Source organism: Amblyomma americanum, chromosome 8 (genome assembly GCF_052857255.1).
Source record: "Amblyomma americanum isolate KBUSLIRL-KWMA chromosome 8, ASM5285725v1, whole genome shotgun sequence".
In the NCBI taxonomy this organism is placed as follows: domain Eukaryota; kingdom Metazoa; phylum Arthropoda; class Arachnida; order Ixodida; family Ixodidae; genus Amblyomma; species Amblyomma americanum.
In genome coordinates, this window is record NC_135504.1 from 68,229,130 (window position 1) to 68,240,128 (window position 10,999).

Consider the following 10,999-nt stretch of genomic DNA (forward strand, 5'->3'; position numbering starts at 1 on the left):
GTCAAAAATATACAGCCCAACATGTTTCCTTTCGGGGCATTCAGAGTGCCTGGCTATGAATGGTGATCAACCCTAACCTCTAGAAAGATAAATGGCTTCGAGTCCTCAGTCCTCCCAAGTTTTGGATTGCTAGATATTCTAGGGACCCCATTAAACTGCTTAGAAGCGAACTCCTTGGGCTGTATGCATTTGCCAGGGACTATGGATTACACTTCGCAGCTACCGAACGTCCGCGTAACAGATAAAGTCCACCTTACGCATTGTGCATGTGCTTTATGAATCGCGAGATACGCAGGCTGCCAGCCGCATTCACTGCTTGTCCTTAAAACTAACCGCATTTACTACACACAAAAAAGCGCTTTAAACTTCCCAGTTTGGTGTTACTAAACCGAACTTGTACGGGATACGATGACATTTGTTCTTGTGCTAGGCTGTCATAATTAGCTTATATGAATCTATGGAGGTTGTCAGTGCTCGTTGGTTCCATTTTGCTAGCTTAGCTAACGCTATGGACGCTCCGAAAGCCAACGCTCTGGATCAAACTGAACGTTTATGTTCCTTTATTCTGAGACATTGTCAGAAGTGATAATTGCGTTGCAAGGCAGTTTTATGAAGACACAAAAGCTCTGCTGCATGTTTGAAAGTTCCATTTGTATCGCAATCAGTCCGCCCTGAAGCGTAAGGTGATACATTTTTTCTCGCAGTTTTATCAGACCAACTTGTGCCACTGCATTAATCTGCGTGGCGATAAAAAGCTTGTCGGTACATGAGATACCACTGACTTCCAGTACTCGAACATTGGTATACACCGTGGGAGGCTGACAACTTGCAATCCTCCAACGAACACTGAAAGCATTTTCGCAGCAGTTCCTGATTTAGCTGCTATAGGTATTAGGCTGCAACGTATCCGTACCGAATCATGTGCGGAGTTCGGCGGTGCTGTGTATAATTGTTTTTATTACCGGGAGAAAAAAAAACGGAAGGATGCCGGCTGCACTGCAACTACGGAGCTCCTAGCGGGCACCTTTAACGTCTGGCGTCAGGAGGGAGGAGATATGAAGCGAATAATTGGTTCGTTTGTAAAAAGAGAGACAAAGATTGCATAGATTCCAGGAAACGCAGCTATACTGAGGGGATTATATCCGACGTCCTGAGATTTAATGGTGCAGCCGTATCAGCAGACTCAATGTATGTTGCCGAGCTCTATAGGTGATGGTATAATTACAGATAATCAACGCCTCTAGAGGTAACGGGGAACTCACACGTTGCAGTGAAGCAGGGTATGTAGGAACGATGACCAAGCACTCTGGAAGGCTGCCTCACACTTCCTCAAAGAGTACACATGACGTCTTGCATAGTCACTATCTGTCATATTACTCGCAATGCACTCGGCCAATCATCGTTAAAAAGAAATCGCTGTCTGGGAGGAAACGCTGCAAGGTAAAAAAGCTCACTCACAAATCATGGCTGCAACTCCGTAAACTGGTGCTTTTCGGCTCTCTAGGGGTCTAATCATAACTTACATTTGTCACGTCTTAGATAATGGCACAGTGCAAAATGCAATGTATACGACTGTGGTTTACAAAATTTTCGTAATACTTTTCCTTGACTCTAACTCAGTCTGCAAATGAACGTGCGTTAGCGCTTGTGCAGACGGCCTAAATAAGTACGACATATCCGATAAAATTGTCTGGAATTCCTTCCGAGCTGAATATATTCACTTCTTAGGTATTTTAATATTACTCAGTTCATCGTTTTTTTGTGCGAACATAGAATAATTCGAACGGCCCCTGCGCTGAACCTGTTATTCACGGCCACCTACGCCGGCTTAAAGTGGGCCATCAAATTATATACAAGTCCAGCTTTCTCGGGCAAAAATATCGAAAACTGGAAACATGTGAGACACTGTTGTAGAAATATTGAAGGTAATGGTTCATTATTCTTATATGCAGTAAAAACTTTCTTCAAAGGTGTTTCCATCGATCGCATCGAACTGTCATGACTGCCATCGACAACCAATGGGGAACGCTTTTGACGATATGAAAAACGTGAATAGAAAAAAATTACAAGAGTGCCGTTGGGTGATCTGCGCATATATATTTATCGTTATAGTGAAATCTTACATTGTATGAAAGAGTTGCATTCATAAACGGTTTCCCTCTCAAAAATGCTTTTGTCCAGAATTACTGGGTATGATGTACTGAACGTAAAAGCCCACACATGTAGAAAAACCCATCACTGCGGTCATTTATGAATTTGAATACCAAGAGAACCGAGAAATTGACTTCTGCACTACATGCAGCTGTTACTATTTTCAGGACATCAGCTTCGTGGTCATCGTCATGTACAACGCTGCCTACTACGACACCGCTGCTTATCCCCAGGCATACGGGCAGTACGCCTACAACCCTGCTGCTTATGCCCCAGAGTACGGCCAGTACGGCTACGATCCTGCTGCGTACGCTCAGCCGTACGGCCAGTACGGCTACGACCCTGCAGAATACAGTCAAGCAACCTATGCACAGATGCCCTATGGACAGGTGCAGCCCGGACAGACGAGACTGACCCTCACAGCGGCCACTTCGGCAGGTAGGGAACTGCATCGACTGAGGCGTTCTGTTGCAAGTATTAGAGGGCATTGTGTTGGATTCAAATGCGTGTCCCGTGTGCTCCATAACTTCGACTACTCGAGTGGTCCAGAGACTACTCTTACAAAAATTCGTTTATAGTCTAATGGCTGTCCATGAACTTCTGTCTATAAAGTCTATAGATGAGCCCTAAAGAACAGTCGATAGGCACAGTCTATAAATAAATTATGTATTTATGGCAATACACTTTTGTAGACTTTTCTATAGACAGTCTATAGGCTAGGAATAGAGAAAAATGAATACCTATAGGAAGACAATCAAGCGTTTAAGAAGTCTATAGACTGTCTATAGACCATTGTTATGAGGGTGCGTTGTTAGCAGTATTTCAACTACTGCGCATATATTTCACAGAAATCAAATCGCAAATTGGTCAGCCATCTTACTCTGTAAAAATAGCCTGGAAAGAGCAATAATAGTTCTTCACTACACTTTTTCGGGCGCAAGCACGAAAACCCCTAATCTCAAATTTTGTCGATGTTTGTTCGCTTGAAGCGTCTGGCAGGTGGCTCACCTGCCATGGTGGGTAGATGGCAACCTGCCCACCAGATTATGGGCAACCTTCCCTCCAGGTTATGGGCAGTCTGCCAGCAGTCTTTGTGGCCAGTTATGCGAAACAGTTTATGGCAAAGCACTCTATGGGCGCGAGTGGGTTTAGAGCCCGCAGCGGCGCGGACAGAATAGCTTCGCGGGCCGTTGCATTAGAACACGACATTGGTGCTGCAGCCGAACATCACGCGTGTTAAGTGCCAGTCTTGCGCGTTGCGCTTTAGATAGCGTCTTTGTCTTCGGAAGCTTCCTTCCGAGCGCAAAGAATCCAGAACACACTGCTATCGCAGTGCCTTCTTCAACCAAGCCTTGAACCGAAGCCGAAGCCGAGGTGAAAAAGTAGGGCTAGCGCACCTAAGTTCTATTTGGCCTAGCCAGGCTAAAATGCCCATAATTTTCTTTTTCCTGCACGAAAGTCTTGCGAGCAAAATCCTTTTGCGCAACGTGGAGGATTTCTCATAGTAAACAGTTTGTGGACGTAGCCACTGCCGGAATGACGAAGGCGAGGAAAATGCCGACGTTAATAATATACGAAGTCCGCCACGCTCAGTGTACGCCAAGCATTCCGCTTAGCGAGAAGTTTCACCGTGGAAACATACTTTCTCTCTTCCTGGAGACACATAATAAAAGAGAACAGAACTGCACACGAGGGTGAGCGGATAACTACTAAACCTTACCCTGAAATAAGTCAGCTAGGAAGCTGTAAATATCGGGGTGTACTTGTGTACATTTCTGTATTTATTGGGGATTTCGTTGTGATTTCTCTGATTCTCTATTTAATGATGATGGGACTGCTTTGGAGGTAACTGTTTCAGAAAATGGGTTGTTTGGGGAACCGCTGGTTGAATTTTATTTCTAGAGACTTAAAAAGCTGCAGCAGAGATCACTCATGTGAACTGACATGCTGCAGGAATATGCTCAGGGCAGTTTCAGCTTCCTGGCTCTGTCTCTTCTCGGTAAGGCTCATTACTTATCAGCACACCCTCGGAATGCCAATTTCAACCTTGCGTGTGCTCACTACTTTGCTTCTGTGACCCATTTTGATACAAATCACGCAGTGAGAGAAGTTTCATACTTAATCTCAAACGTGCAGGGCACTGGTGTCATCAGCATGATATGAACTGTTCGTAATTCCTTTCAAGTTTTCTCGGTAGCTGCCGAGTTTCTGGCTTTAGGACGTTTGCTTCCTGCTCGTGGTATTTGAGTAAATAATGGGGCACACTCGAGCATTACAGGCGCAGAAAGTCTCGAAAGCTTCAAATTCGCACAACGTCCACATTGCCGTGCAAATTTCAAGCGATTGGTGCATGGCAAATTTTTTCATGGTCGTTAAAGGCAGCTGGTGCGAACGCAGTATGCATTATGTAAGTCCAGATTCTGCAATGCGTGGGAAGAGTGCGTCAACAGTGTCAACATCAACGCGCAAAATCTCACCGCGCTCTTAAGGTCTTACAATACAAATACAAATAATCTCACTACCGTTATGCGGTGTTTGCTACTTGCATCCGAGATATGACACTAGTTGATGACATGCAGGGGAGCAATTCGAAGCTTTACGACATTAGCGAATTACTGCTGTCCATGCCTCCGGATTTGGAACGTATATGGCAGCCGCTGCCTAATGTTTCCCGTACAACAGTCACCTTTGTGATGTGATGTCTGCGTGCCGTCGCAACATCGTTATTTTAGGCGATAACTTAAAACCCTGCGTAGTTGACTCAGATCATACCGACAATACTGCCGAGAACCTTTTTACTGTTTGTTCGTTAACGCTCAAAGCCACCGGAACGCGGAGTTATCGTTTTGTTTGCGATGGAAGATGTAGCTGGATTTATCTCGATTGATCACGGCGACGCGCAGCTCATCATCATCATCATCATTAGCTAACTACCTTACTGCTTCTCTCATGTCTCTCCAATTAATCTTCTCCTTTGCCAGCTGTGGCCACCGTATCCCTCCAAACTTCTTAATCTCATCCGCCCACCTAACCTTCTGCCGACCTCTGCTACGCTTACTTTTTCTTGGAATCCACTCCGTTACCCTTAAGGACCAGCGGTTATCTTTCCTTCGCATTGCATGCCGTGCTCAAGCCCATTTATTCCTCTTGATTTCGACTAGGGCGTCCCTAACCCGCGTTTGTTTCCTCACCCACTCTGCCCGCTTCCGGTCTCTTAACGTTACACCTATCATTTTTCTTTCCATGGCTCGCTGCGTTGTCCTTGACTTAAGCTGAACCCTTTTCGTTGGCCTCCACGTTTCTGCCCCATAAGTCAGTATCGGTAAGATACAGCCGTTGTATACTTTTTCCTTGACGGATATTGATAAACTGCCAGTCATGATCTGAGAGAACCTGCCATCTGCGCTCTGGCTTAATCTTATTCTTCTAGTTATTTCCTTCTAATGATTTCTATCAGGGGTCGCTACCTACCCTAAGTAAACGCTTTTTCTTACCATTTTGAGCACCTCGCTACCAATACTGACCTGTTGTTCCTTCGCTAGACTATTGAACATTACTTCGGTGTTCTGCATGTTAATTTTTAAACGCAAATTTATGGTCTGCCTGTCTAACTCACTGATCATATTTTGCAGTTCATCTCCTGAGTGACTCAACAAGGAAGTGCCATCAGCAAATCGAGGAATACTTACTTATTCTCCAATAACTCCTATTCCTAACTGTTCCGAATTCAGGACTCGGAATTCTTCCTATATAAAGGCTCTGAATGGAATTGGCGAGGTGGTGTCTCCCTGCCTGACACCCTTCTGTATTGGAATTTTAATGCTGACTTTCTGGAGAACTATGGTAGCCATGGAGTCTTTATACATATCTTCCACATTTTTTCAGATTGCTGTATAGCTTGTTTTTGGCTCCTTATCTGGACGGTTCCTCGCCAGCTTTGCATTGGGCGTGGCCGCGAGCCGCAGGCATTCTGCTCGGCAACCGCCGAGCACGCTTGTTGCTTACGCTGCCGCCGAGTCATCCAAATAATTGAGAGCACAGGGGAGCCCAAATAAACCGTTTTTTTTTTTGGAAGCCTTCTTTCTTTGCCTACCTCACTGCCTGGACTGCCGTCCCACTACATGACAATATAATGAACTATCACAAAAGACAGGAAATTAGAATTTTTGAGCATTGTTTAAGCAGCAGCTTGAGCACGTATGCAGGCACTAGAGGACAGCCTAGAGCCGTTGAAAGAGTGGAACAAATAACCTGGTACGGCTTGTTCCCCCTTTTCTGACAACACCAGAATATAGCAGCCATATATATTGGAATCCCGACGGAAAGAGGAAAGTGAATGGGGTACTCGGTGATTTTTTCTAGTGATTCTAACATTCGGGAAAGTTGGGCTTGAAGGACATGAAAACTAACTAGGAAAGGAAGTTTTATGTCCCTGCAGTAGCAATAAAATATCTGTGGTTCGTGTTTCTTTTCCCATACGCATATATTTTTAATCATATATATACATATATAACGTGGGGACAACTTTCTATACCTTGACGTTCTGAGAAACCTAAACTACTCGTGGCCGAAGTGCTCCCGCATTGCATATGTTACTGCCGTTTCAACACAATGTAGCCAATATAGAACTTGCTCATTGCCACAACTGCGGTTAAGTTGAAGTTTTGACGAGTTAGTGTGCCGCATGCTTAGATTATTAAATTATTTCTTGCCCTATTTTTGCTCTTTTTCCAGAGCCGAAGGACAAACGGTAAGTAAAATTGAGCGAAGCAGTTACAAATTGTCCGTTAATAAATCGCACTTGTATAAATAGCTTCCAGCAGCAAGTTCAAGCATTCCGCCTTTTTTGTAAACATCACTTTCGGAAGCAGTTTTTCGTTCTTTCACGTGCGTTTTTAATACATCTCTTAAAATTTGCGCTACAGGAATAATGATTTAAAACCAATAGTCCTCTTTATGGAGGAAAAACGCTAAGGCGCCCGTGTGCTGTGCGATGTCAGTGCACGTTAAAGATCCCCTTCTTCCCTTCTTCTTTCACTCCCTCCCTTGTCCCTTCCTTACGGCGCGGTTCAGGTGTCCAACGATATATGAGACAGATACTGCGCCATTTCCTTTCCCCAAAACCAATTATTATTATTATTATTATTATTACACATGATGCGTGCGATGGTCTCCAGTTCTGACGCCATCTGCGCGCTGAAGGACCAAGAGGTGAGCGAAATAGGAACGACTTTTTTTGCTCTCAACATTATTTCCATGCTATGGAACTTTTTATTGCAAACAGGCGCTTCCAAAGCACTCTTTTCTGGATGTCAGCAGCCTACTACTAAAAATTAGAAGGTCACCGCAGTGATGGCGCAGTGACTTGAGTATTCGCCTTGCATGCTGGATGACCAATTGGTTGCTGATGGCAGACAAGCCGGGCGCTTGTCTTATTTCGGGCGACATCCCTGCTTCCATCGGCCTTGACCTTTGAGCTTCCGTACAGCGTCCGAGTTCAACGACGCGCCGATGAAGTCGCTCATTGCGGCCTCTGACGCCGTGGGTTTCGAAGGGTGGGTGTGGTCCACGGACCTTCACGTGGGCGCCACGCTCCCCTTCGCCCGCAAAGAGCCGCCAAACCCTGACGAAAGAAAGCGGCATCCCGACGGGGGCCACTTCCGTCTAAACACGCAACGCCAGCATCTCTGATGCGCCAGCCATTCCGAATGCACAGGAAAGCGCCGCCCAGGTGTGCGGTCGCCTTCGGACGCAAAGAAGGGCGACATGGTGACGGAGAGGAGAGAAGGGTCTGGCGAGAGAAGAGGAGAGAAGTCCCCGGCTGGAAGTCCCAGGGGGGGGGGGGGGGGAAAGTCCAGCTCTGGTCGCTACGGAGATAGACGATCGTGCCTGTTCGAGCAGGTTCCTGCTAAGTCGTCGCCACCAGCGCGAGAAAGACCCGTGTGATGAATCCGGGCATGAGCTGACAGACCCAGTGTCCCGGCACGCTTTGCGTATCCGCCAGTAAAGCGCCCTGCGTGGTTCCTATCGACGTGGGAGTTCCCAGGACCGTAACGATGGAGACCGTCCGACGGGCCGAGTGAACCAGTCACCATGCCCCCTCCCCTTAGAAGAGCAGCACATAAATGTAATACTGTAATTATAATAATAATAATAATAATTGGTTTTGGGGGAAAGGAGATGGCGCTGTAACTGTATCATATATCGTTGGACACCTGGATCGCGCCAGAAGGGGAGGGATAAAGGAAGGAGAGAAAGGAGAAAGGAAGAAAGAGATGCCGTAGTGGAGTGCTCCAGAATAATTTCGACCACCTGGGGATCTGTAACGTGCACTGACATCGCATAGCACACGGGCGCCTTAGCGTTTTTCCACCATAAAAACGCAGCCGCCGCGGTTGGGTTCACACAAATAAACTGCCTTTGTTTACCTTTTCACGTTGCATGTCTGAGATGAATTCGAGACTCTAGGAGGCGGTCGGGGTTCACGAATTTCGACCCTTACAGGGCCATTTAATGTGCGACAGGTGTGGCGATCGATCCCAAGTGCTGTTCAACGCGCACAAATCTTCCAGAGATTAAAGGCTATCCGTTGGCCTGGTGCTCCTCTTCTTTAGGGCAAGAAAATAGTCTTTTCGTGACCTCAGTCAGGTCAAACACGTTATGTATGTCTCTAATTTCTATGCCTCTCTTAATGCACCGCGAAAAAGTGAAACGAGATGTAGTCAATACCAGCGTGTTCAAGTTTACGAATTTTCAATCGCCACAATGTGCAGTGGGAAGTGGTCCTTATGAAATATTCTTAGGCCTGTGTTCATCCTAAAAAAGCTGAAAATGCGGTTTTGATGTGGTCGCGCCGCAGTGCAGGATCAAAGCACGTGTGAATCTGCGCATTGATAACTGCTGCTTGATTTCAACTTTGGTGATTGAGCTTTTCGGGCGCAGCATTTCTTTTAATCGTAGAGTCAACGCTGCATGCGAAACAGAGTGCAAGGAAGAGCAATAAACCATGTTGACTTGAATTGTTTAATAAAATTTGCAACTTGATTCACCTTGTTGGCAGCGCAACCACTAAAAAGCTAACGAGGAACATGACACGTACACAAGATGGGCAAACATTTTAAAAATTATTTTCACCTTCGATCACAAACGTAGAGATAGATCTTGAGAAGGATTACATCCTTTACAGTAGAGGTAAATTCTAACAATTAAAAAGCGTCTAAAGTGAAGTTGGTTATTTTTGCAATATCGCTTGAAGTCCAGCTTTCTCGGGCAAAAATTTTGAAAAGTGAAAAACTCTAACACACTGTTATCAAAATATTGCAGGAAAATGGGCCATTCTTCAGAGATATCGCAAATTCTTTCATTGAAAGTGTTTCCATTAATTAAATTGAACTGCTAAGACTGCCAAACAAAGCCAAAGTGGAGTGCTTGTGACGATAGCGAAAACGTCAACAAAAAAATACCAGACTGCCATCGGGTGATCTGCGGATGTTTTGATTGTTATTGTGAAATCTCAGATTATATGACAAAACCGCGTTTATAAACGGTTCCTGCTCAACAATGCTTTTGTCCAGAACTGCTGGGTATGTTTAATTCACGTTTTTGCAGGGAAAGCAGCGGTAAAGCTGTCTTGCTGATGATGGCTGCAATGATCATGTTAGTAGGTGCATCTGTGGGCATCACGATTTTTTTGCTCAGGGGAGGTAAGCACCAAGCAGATTCTTCAATAGGCGCATCTTCAGGGTACAGAAAAATTGCACTGCAGTGCCGTAGCTTGTTTGAAACATTCCGCACACACGGTTTTCAGAACGGCCTGCTTTAAAACAGCTCGCATGAAACGAGCTCATGAGCCTCGCGTCACATATATTGCCCTATGTTTTTTTTCTTTCGTAATTGTAAAGCTGGTTGCGTCGTAAAAGCAGTGCTGAACAATAAATCCAACCATGGCACAAAGTTTTGTTATTTTACAACGCTTTCTCTCACAGAACAGTCTCATCCGAGGTCGGCTTCGAAGTTAAATTTAGCGCAAGCGCTTGAGTTGCAAAACAACATTTATGTTCTAAGTTGATTCAAAAAGGAAGGGTAAACAACTTTTATAAGTGCCAAAACTCAACAAATAATCGCATAATTTTAAAATCACGCTGTAGAAATACGCCGGCAAATTTTAGGCTTTTTCGTAGAAAAGAAAAATGCAGATCATTTTGCGACTTAGCGTTTTGTCAAGATGCATGATCCTCGTCGTGGAAGCTTCCTATCTCTAATTGTAGTGTACTTCTTGCATCGTTCAGAAAATTATTGATTTTAAATAATCGCAGTTTTGGCCCCGCAGTGAAACGCGTTTGAAATTGCGTGGACCCAGGCTGAAAAATCTCATGCACTGGCACGCAGCTTCCTTGACTATTCCCACTGTAACGGAGGCTGAGAGCAACGAAGGCCGGGGCACTCCAAAGGTCGTGTACCGGGGGACTGTCGAAGTGCGAATACCGGCCCCTCCCGGTAATCCGACGGCGCCGACGGATGTGTCTACTGTTCCACCACCGATGAGTGAGTGGGACAATCACTTTTTGTAAAGTGCTGCGCGTATCACTTTATTATACCGTTATCTGACACGCTGTGTTGCTCATTAAGGTTTTCGACTGCTGAGCATGAGGAAGCCGGTTGGAATCCCGGCCGTGGCAGCAATGTTATGATGCAGGCAAAATGTAAAATACGTCCATGTGGGGTGATATGTGAGCGCACGCTTAATAACTGCAGGTACCCGACAATATGTCTCTAGAGCATCTTTAATTTAGCCTGCTACAGTTACTGTGTGTTTCTTTTTTCTACAAGCAATTATTACTCCGCAACA